Source organism: Otolemur garnettii, unplaced genomic scaffold (genome assembly GCF_000181295.1).
Source record: "Otolemur garnettii isolate 467f Iridium unplaced genomic scaffold, OtoGar3 scaffold00205, whole genome shotgun sequence".
Lineage (NCBI taxonomy): Eukaryota > Metazoa > Chordata > Mammalia > Primates > Galagidae > Otolemur > Otolemur garnettii.
This window is the reverse complement of record NW_003852600.1, coordinates 2,526,342-2,536,390: the sequence shown is the minus strand read 5'-3', so window position 1 is coordinate 2,536,390 and position 10,049 is coordinate 2,526,342. Positions and strand designations below refer to the sequence as shown.

At 42.0% G+C, this 10,049-nt stretch overlaps 1 pseudogene across 1 annotated transcript; it reads right to left on the bottom strand.

The window, feature by feature from the left end:
* Positions 1-5,478: 5,478 nt before the first annotated feature.
* LOC100960229 lies at positions 5,479-9,337 on the bottom strand (annotated as a pseudogene). The gene is made up of 2 exons (XR_001161772.1): positions 9,279-9,337; positions 5,479-5,869 (listed from the first exon to the last, which is right to left on the bottom strand). The product of XR_001161772.1 is annotated as a cytochrome c, somatic pseudogene (transcript).
* Between the last annotated feature and the right edge of the window lie 712 nt (positions 9,338-10,049).

Below are 10,049 nucleotides of genomic sequence, written 5' to 3'. Positions count from 1 at the left end.
ATTTTGACAAAGTGGAAAAGGCTCTTCATATATTGAAAAAGTATTGCATGTACATAGAAATGACAAAAACAATTAAGAAATTGGGGCTACACATAAAGCTTTAGGAAAAGAGAAGAATCTCGAAGAGGAACATAGAAGCTTCTCTTGACCCAGAGAAGAAAAAGACCACAAGTATCTTTTTCCTTTTTCCTTTAGTGACAGTGAGATTCTGGACGGTGTTTTGCCTGCCAGCAAAATTGAAAGTAAAGGAAAATAAATATTTCAAAATGACAAAAACAATTCCCCAGTAATATGTCAGAGTAGATTGATCCAAGATGCGGCCATATTTTCTTAATTCATCAAGGCTGATACATTTACGGCTTTATTTTTCTGCTCCTTTGTCTTTAGTTTTAAAAATGCTTTTGAAGCATTGCTCAATTAGGTTGCAAAAATAATTGTTAATGTGAAAAGTTAATGATGTTTATAAAATTATGTTGATACACACTGACAAGCTCAGTTTTCAATAAAAATTTGATAGCTTACTAAACGTTTCTTATAAAGACATCTTTTCAAAACATGTAAAGGTCTGACTCAATGTACTGGTGTGAAGGCAGTATTAGTTTGCTCATCTACGCAGGCAGTACAATTTTTTAACAAAGTGATTTCTGACTGTTCATCTTCTAAAACTTCTAAAAGACCCACACTACAATGCTTTTTGCCTTATCATTTATCTACCACTATGTACCAAATAACAATAATAATATTTTACTTGTAACTGAATGCTACTTTCATCTTATGATTATATTTTGCTACTGTGATTTCAGAAGCAAAGTTTGCAAAGAAAATGAGAGCGCTACAAATGGTGGAATACTGCTTCAAAAACACAGTCACTTCAAGAACCCCAACACAATTTTACCCCATCTCTCATTTTACAATCTCACTTGCCCTTGACCGACTTCTCAACCCTCTGTCTGCTCTTTGCCCTTCCCTCCCCCCAAACTGTGGAAATTAAACAAATATTTTTCTTTTTGTAGTATTCATAGAATAAAGCTTTCTGTTCCTTGTCTTTCATTTTGCAATTAGGAAACTTTTCTGTAGGATTCTTTTTCATCCTTTAAAGGTAAAATTCTTAACTAAAAATATTCTTTAGTGTATTGTGGTTCTCAATTTTTTTTCTATGTGGGATATTCTTCAGGAAGAAATATCTTTCCCACCAGGTCCTAATTTTTATTTACTTTTAATTAAAATATACCAAGAATATGCGGTTTCACTGACTCAACAAATATTTATGAAGGATGGAATATGCCTCGGGGACCGCGTTAGACAAAGTTGGGACGTTGTGAGAGTGAGCTCGCAGGGTGCCGAGAACAGAGACGGACAGACTGGAGTGGGATCGTGCAGGAGTGGGGAGACGTCTGGTGCAAAATCATAAGGAGTTGCCACTAAGCTGAGGTTTAAAAGCTGATCAGGAACTTGTCAGGGGTCAAGAACAAAAGGGATGCTGGAGAAATGCCCAAGTGAAGAAAAGGAGGATAGTGTGTTTGCAGCATAAAATGCCAGGCAAGGAATAGAAGGAGCAGCAGCCTGGGAGGGAGAAGTCAAGTGCAAAGGTCCCAGTAGGCTGCTTTGTTCAGGGCTGCCTGGTTGTCAGTGGCCTCCATCTGGGGCACTCCAAAAGGAGGTAACAGGAGAACCACTAAGGCTTATGAAAGAAAGTAGGAGAACTTCTATTTTCCCAACATGACATATTATGCAAAATTTTAACCATTCAAAATATTAATAGAATTATATAGAGAATAGCCATATATTCACCACTTAAATTGTATGATATTAATTGTATTCGATTAATCAAATATTCCAATATCCATTTATCTCCCTATCTATCCATGAATCCATCTTTTTATTACTATGTTCTACATATTTTGTTTAGATTTGTAAATATCCTTGATGGATATTATTCATGGATATACAATTCCTGGTTGATAGTCTGTTTTTTATTTTCAGCCACTTAAAGTTGTCGTCCCACTGTCTTCTGGCCTGTAGTTTTCTAACAAGGAAAGTGAGGAGTCGCTCCTCTGTACCTGACGTGTCGTTCTCCGCTCACAGATTTCCAGATAATCTCTTCCTCTTTGCTTTTCAGCAGTTCGACTGTGATACGTGCAGTTCCAGTTTTCTTTGTATTTATCCTACCTTGAGTTTACTTAGATTCCTGCATTTGAGAACTTATTTCAAACAAATCTGAGAAACTTGTAGCCATTATTTCTTCAAACATTTTTTTTTTTTGCCCCAATATTGCTATTATTTCCCCTCAGGACTCCAGTTACAAATAGTGACATACTTTGCAAATAAATTACACACACACACACACACACACACAGAGCCTATAAACATACATTTAATTTTTCCCACATTCCTCTAAAGCTCTATTTGTTTCCTCAGTCTTTTTTCCTTGGACCTTCAGAGCAGATAATTTCATTGCACTATCCATCTTTAAGGTCATTAACTTCTCTATCATCTCCAAACTGCTGCTAAATTCATGCAGTAATTTTTTTATTTCAGATATTGCATTCCTGGCTTCTAGAATGTCCACATGATTCTTTTCTTCATGGTTTCTCTCTGCGAGATTTCTCATTTTTGTCATTAATGATAAGCACGTTTCCTTTCCATTTCTGACTACAGCGATAATAGGTGCACTAAATTTCATGTCAGAGCCAGTCCTCGTTGCTTGCCTTTTCACTTGGGTATAGAATTCATTTTTCTTTTTCTATATTTAGGTACTTTGGGTTGTACTTTGGGCTTTTAAAATGATACATTGTAGAGACCCTGGATTCTCTTATGTTATTTAAAGGAACATTGATTTTTGTTTTAACAGGCAGTTAACTTGGCTGAATTAAAACTCCAAATTCTGAAATAGCAGTTAAGTTCTTTCAGTTTTGGACGGGCTGCGTGGAGTCAGCCCTGCACATGCCTGGCGTTATCCAGAGATCTGAGAAGCATTGATACTTTTGCTCTCTCCTCTCTGGCATTTCCTTGCTTTTCAGCTTTGCAATCGCCTTAAACTCTATTCTTCAGAACAGTGAGACTTGCATTTCTGTTCATATTTTAACAGGTCATCCAGGATCTACCCTCAGGCTAAAAGCAGTAAAATTTGAGGCACTCACCCAAATCCAAGTCCTCTCCCAGAATCCTTCTGCTTTTGTTCACTTACACAGCCTTCAGGTAGTTGCGTTATATTGTGTACAAAGTTTATAGACATTTTTTATAGGATAGTCACTCTTATTGGAGTTACTGGTCATTAGTGGAAGTAGAACCCAAACTTCTATTTTTATTATTTCTCTAGCAAAGAAGCAAATCATACTAAGAGTTAGGATGAGGATTAGCTCTCAGTCTCACCTGAACCGTATGACAGGAAGGTATCACTATTACGTGGCAGGTGAGGTATTCTGTGGGAAAAGGTGGGTCAGGGCACATTTCCACACAAGGATTAATGCAGCATCTTCACTAATTTGTTCACTGTCAGTACATCAGCATACACTGCCAGTCACATATTTTTGATGTATATTTATAGATTATATTATCAAGTCCTGGTAACCAATCTGATCTTCCCAGGTAACCCATAGCTTTAAAAATATTTTTTCAAGGGCAGGGCCTGTGGCTCAGTGAGTAGGGTGCCAGCCCCATATACCGAGGGTGGCAGGTTCAAGCCTGGCCCAGGCCAAACTGCAACAAAAAAATAGCCAGGCATTGTGGCGGGTACCTGTAGTCCAAGCTACTCGGGAGGCTGAGGCAAGAGAATCACCTAAGCCCAGGAGTTGGAGGTTGCTGTGAGCTGTGACACCATGGCACTCCACTGAGGGCAGCAAAGCGAGACTCTGTCTCTACAAATATATGTATATATATATATATTTTTTTTTTCAAAATGCTAACTATAAATTGGACTTACTAATAAGAAATCAAGCAATGACAATTTGACAAACCGACTCTCTCTGGCCTATGGTGAGCTCTTCAGCAGACACAGCACCATGTAATAAGAATGGCCTAGTCCTATCTGAAGAAAATTTAGAACCCTCAAAATGTAAATTGCCAAGTGTGCTATTTGGAAAAAAGAATAAATGTCCACTATCATTAACAATGTTCCCCCTTCTAACTGCATAGTGAGTATTAATATATCCGCTCTTCACTCATTCACTTAGGGAGTATTTATTGAGCTCCTCTTATCTACCTGGAACTCTTCAAGATGCCAGAGAAAGAGCTGTGAACAAAACAGATCCCTGATCCACAGCATCTGAATTCCAGTGAGGGGAAATAAACATATAAAATAAGAGTAAAATATATAAAACGCTAATAGAGTAACATTACAGTGTAATACCACCATTAGGAGTATCCAGAACATAAATGCAATGATTAAAACTGACGCAGGAGAAGGTGGCCCCACGACCTGCTGCCTTAGCCCTGGAGGTGTTGATGCAGCTACGGCTGGAGGAGCCTGCTTGTTGGAAGGGCTGGACACCTGGGTGGGGGGACGCTGGTGCCTTCTGTCTCCTCCCCTTGTACTGGCGCCTTCTGGCTCTCCTCCCCTTGTACTTCTGGCTGCTCAATTTCTTTTCTTTCTTTTTTTTTTTTTTTTTGTGTGTGTGTGTGTGATCTGTGATTTTTGTTTTTAATTGTTATGATCACACATAATTTTAAAATTTGTGTATGTCTCTTCTATTTTAATCCACGTAATGAGTTGGCAAAAGCACATTACCAATCACACACATACAGTCGTTATACAGTTTTATGTGTTTCTGAAGAGTTGTTGAAAGACAATCCCAAATTATAACTTAGGCTGACTTAGGTAGTAAATAATTCAAAAGTTTAATTTGCTATTTCCTTACATATTGACTTTTAAAAGCATGACCTTATAGATTGTCTATAAAATAAGAGAAATTTTAAATATTCTTTATTCGACATTACACATAAACCACTCTAAAATGCCTTTCAGTAAATAAAAGGCAGCGTTTTAGTAGATCCAGGGAAATTAGATTGGCATAATAAAGATCAAAAGTGCAAAGTAAACATTGCTACCTTCTCTCCAGCCCTCACCTTTAACAGGCTAACGAACACCAATTAAAACATCAGTGAGTCTTGCTTGGTTCTGAGACAGTGAGGGGAGTTCTCCAGTATTTAAATATATTCACATAATCACTTCTATAAATCTTAATAGAAAACCAGTCTTCAATAAGCTTTGGGATGGCAATTGACTACCTTTGTGAAAAGGTAAAATCACTAATTAAATCTGAACATATCTTTAGAAATGGAAAACGGTGATAGCATTTACTGAACTGGAATCACTATCAAAATCCAAAAAACTGATCATATTCATTTAACCACAAGCCAGTCTTAGTTAAACTGGGACTGTCCAACAAAAATATTCTGTCACTCATTCATGATCTGAATTCTGGTAAAGGAGACCAGTCAAATTATGGTACACATTAAAAAAGCTGTGAGATATTTCTCTTTTGTAATAAATAAGGCAATGGCCAACTATTACTCATCTGTAGCTTTTTTGAGATAAGCTATCAAGTCTGCCCTTTCTCCCTTCTTCTTAATGCCAGCAAAGATCATTTTTGTTCCAGGGATGTACTTCTTGGGATTCTCCAAATACTCCATCAGTGTGTCCTCTCCCCAGGTGATGCCTTTGTTCTTATTGGCGTCTGTGTAAGAGAAACCAGCAGCCTGACCTGTCTTCCTCCCAAAGAGACCATGGAGATTTGGCCCAGTCTTGTGCTTGCCTCCTTTTTCCACAGTATGGCACTGGGCACACTTCTGAACAAAAAACTTCTTGCCTTTCTCAATATCACCCGTATCTAATTTGTTCTTTGGTTGCTGACAGTACCAAAGTTCCGAGCTGGAAGCCGGACATCTGCCTCTCTAAGTCCAAACACACACTGGGCTGCACCTATGTACCGGTGTTAGGGCAATGGAACTCGTTCTGCCCTCCTGTGGCCACAATAATTACCAAGCTGGCTGCACGCAGGGCGGTCAGGGTGTTTCATTTCATGGATGGCCTTGCTGTCTCCTCCACCTGCACTTCTGACTGGTGCATTTCATGTAAGTTTCCAAGGCCTAAGAGTTCACTGGACAACTGGTGAGGACTCACGCCCTAAAAGTCAACATCGAGTTCAGGCAAATGCTATATAACCCCCTGTGCAGAGAGCCCTGAGGCCAGACCTCAAAGACGGAGCAGGAGACCCTATCCCCCTCCTGGGTTCTCTCTGGGCAGAGGTTTGGCTTTTTGTAGTTGTTGTAATTTTTGTTTCTGTGAACAAATCCTGACTTACCATTGATCCTGTGGTCCTTCCAATCTCTGAGACCAAGAACCTAAAACTCCAGTATCGGATTTGGCAAGCCAGCCAGGAGAGAAGACGAAGTTCTGGTATCAAAACTGGAGACCAGAAAAGTTCCCACACTGTTTCTAAATGAAAACTTTTAAAAATTATTCTAAAATATTGTTTGCTTCACCTCCTTTATTCCTTTTTATTTTTATTATATTTATTTTTCTTTTATTATCGTATTTATTCTGCAATGATTAAATGAGTGAATAGATTTCAATAAATGAGGTAATAATGATACCGGAATTTTGTCTTCTCTCCTGGCTGGCTCACCAAATCTGATACCAGAGTTTTAGATTCTTGGTCTCCATGATTTGAAGAATAAATCTGCAGACCACAGATCAGTGGTAAGACAGAATTCATTTACAGAAAAGAATGCAAAAATACTAAAGTTCCCAGTAGGGAGAGAAAAGCTCTCTCTGTTTTCTCTCTCTGTCTCTCTCTGTTTAGCAATATATGCACTGGTTCCTTCTATATGAGGCCAGGAAATGAATGGACACAGTCTCTTCTGCTGGGGCAAGGTGAATGAATGTATTAATGAATGGATGTAGTCCCTTCCACTGGGGCAATGTGAAAGAATGCATTAATGAATGGACACAGTCCATTCAGTTATGGAGGCCTAGGAATCTTACATGAAATTGACCTAGGCATAGGAAATGGGGGTTCCGTATTTAGTCATAAGTGCAAAGGGAAGGAGACACCAGAGGCGCCAGTGTCTCCCCAGCAGTTGTCTGGCCCCTTTGGCTACTGGAGCCTCCGGTGGGGGTGGGAGGCTCCCCCAGCTGCCCCCCCCAAGCTCCAGCCCCCTGGTTCCTCTGCTGGCTGCTGCCACACCAACACTGCCAAGGCGGAGTCAGTGGGTCCTCCAGCCCAGGCTGGCTATGCTGCCTGGGGCACCACCTGTCCTGTATCAATATATTTGGTTAAATGTACTTACAATGTTCAGGCCAAAGCAAAGAGCTCCTCATAAACACTGGTTATTGTTAACATCATAATTATTATATATATCCTATAAAGAAATAAATAAGCACATCTACATTGAGGGAAAGCTCAAGTCACTTTACTGCCAACTCATAAATCGTTTGAAAACCACTGCCCTAAGCTTTAAAGAGCCAGTGGAAATTTTTAAATAGGGTAGTTAATATCTTTTTGTTGTTGTTGCTGTTAAAAAGTTATTCTAATGAGAGCGTGAGTGGAGGAGCGTGTCAAAACTAAGAATCTAGGAAACCCAATAGTTCAGTCAAGCTACTGCAGAAGGATAAGAAAAGATTAAAAAAAAACATTAAAATAAAGTGAAGTGGTAGTATTGACAGGCGTTAAGGATCACCAGAAGGAAGGAGGCAGGGTGAGGGGAGAGTCCAGAGTTAGCACCAAGTTTCTGAAAAGTTGATTGTAGCCATTGAACCGGGTCAAATGGCTTCAAGTCAATTCACCTGTCCATGTGGGGCAACCTGAAACAATCTGATGTTTAGCAGAGAACTAGGAATTGGATGTGAATCAGAAGATTCTTCATCCAACAGATTTTAAAATTGTGGGTACAGATTATCCAGAAAACATGTGGGAAAGAGAACTTAGGGCACAGCCCTCGGGGATCAGAGGAGGGAGCCGTAATGATGCATTGGGAGTCATTGAAGTTGGGGCCCAAATCAAGCCGTGATCTGAAACCCTGGGTCCCAGGAAAGACTCAGACCTGAAGGGCAAGGTGGGCCGTGGGGGCAGCCTCCGAATCTCTCCAAATCCCCCCACCCCCCCAAGCCAGAGTGATCTAAGGAGATGGGAGGGGGAAGCCAAGCTGGAGAGGGGAGAGTGAGAGCCGGGGAGAGGAGCCAGGGAGAGGCTCTGTGCAAGGAGCCCCCGCCTGGCAGGTGCCTGGGGCAGGAGGCAGCAGGTGGAGTGGCTGCAGTGAGGGTCAGCTGGGGGCCTGGGGAGCCCGGTGCTGACTCCCAGGGAGACTCCCCTCTGAGAGGGATCCATCCCGGGGGTCACAGGCAGGTGCCTAAGGCTCTCCTTAGGGGGATCTGTGAGTTGTCCCTAGAGGGGAGGGGCAGGAAGACATGCCCTGAGCAGGTGCGCAGCTCAGAACCCTCAGCTAAGCCCCTTCCGAAGGACAAACTGCATCAGGGAAACCCGTGGGGACAGAACCCAGGGCAGCAGCTCCCTGTGGCTGCAGGAGGTAGAGGTCGCAGCTCAGGAAGCAGGAATGAGAATCCCAGGCAGCTCTCGGACAAGGGCTTATTTCATAGGGCGACCGTCATGAAGCTGAGAAAGCTTCCCTGCAGGAACTCGTGAAAATACAGCAAAACCCGTCACAGCCTGCCCTGAGTAACAGATGGGGATGGAGCACACAGCAGATGCAAGGGAAAGGGACCAGTCTGGACCACAAGCAGAGATGATCAGCACCTACCAAGGGGGAAAATCTGCCCGTGTGTGTGTGTGTGTGTGTGTGCGCGCGCGTGTGTGTGTGTGTGTGTGTGTTCATATGCTCACAAAGTACTGTAATCAATTCTTGCAGTTTGGCCAGGGCCAGGTTCGAACCCACCACCCTTGGTATATGGGGGGCGCACTACTCACTGAGCCACAGGTGCCACCCAGTAATCAACATCTTAAAATGACAGAAATGGAGAAAATGAGAGAAGCTCTGATGAAGTGTAACAACCGCAGAATGCTCAGGAGTGGTCTAATGGGAACACAGACAGGTAGGGACACAGAACCGACAGAGCCTGGAGGCTACAGATGGAGCCAGAGGGCAAAGAAATTGCAGGCAGGGGACACAGTGCTAAGGCCAGAGGCGCATGCATCTGTTACAGCTTGGACGGAATTCTCCAGCTTAGGAAAACTCTGAGGCGTCTGCATCCTGTTACAGCCTGGCTCTCACAGAACAAACAGGACTGAGTTCTCCAGCTTAGTAAAACTCTGAGACCTCACCGTGGGTTCTCCAGCCTCCCTCCCACCTCCCTGACGTTCTGTGTCCTCCTCTCCGTCATCGCATCATATCGTGACCTCCTGCACTACTCTGCGCCCTTGAGCCCCCTCTGCGATGTCGGAGTCTCTGCTCTTACTGACCAGCACATGCTGTCCAGCTCCATGCGATGAATGAGAAGCCGGACACTGACTCCTCGTTCCCTTGAGACCCTCCACCTCATCAAGGGAGAAGTAACTTGGACTTTGACTGCAGTAGTGACACATGGCAATGGGTGACAGTTTCTCTCAGCAAACACCCACAGGATAAATGGAACAAACAAGACCTGGACTTTGCCCATCTCCTAGCATATGATGTGGGTCAGAAAAACTCTCCTTCAGGTACATTGAGTTGACCATAAATAAAAAATAATTGGGATAATTGAAGTCCAAACACTGTGAGTAACTGTTTAGCTCTTTGTGCTGTTACACTGGTGACAAGCAGAGAGTGATGGTGTCATGAAGTTCCAAGCACTCCAGTAATTCCGGAGGGAAGCATCCTCTCCCTGAGATTGGCAGAATCCATTACTAAAAATGCAGTCCTGAGCTGAAAAGGCTGGGAGAAGTTACTTGGAACAAAACATTTAACCAAACAAGGAGTAACGCCATCATGCTTGTTAAAAAAGAAACAGCTTTGATTTTGAAAACCAAATTGTAGAAATTTTAATTCCCCTTCCTTCTCTGTCCTTTATTTTTAAAAGTTTCATTCTGAATTTTCCCTTTAGTTAAGGTTTTAAA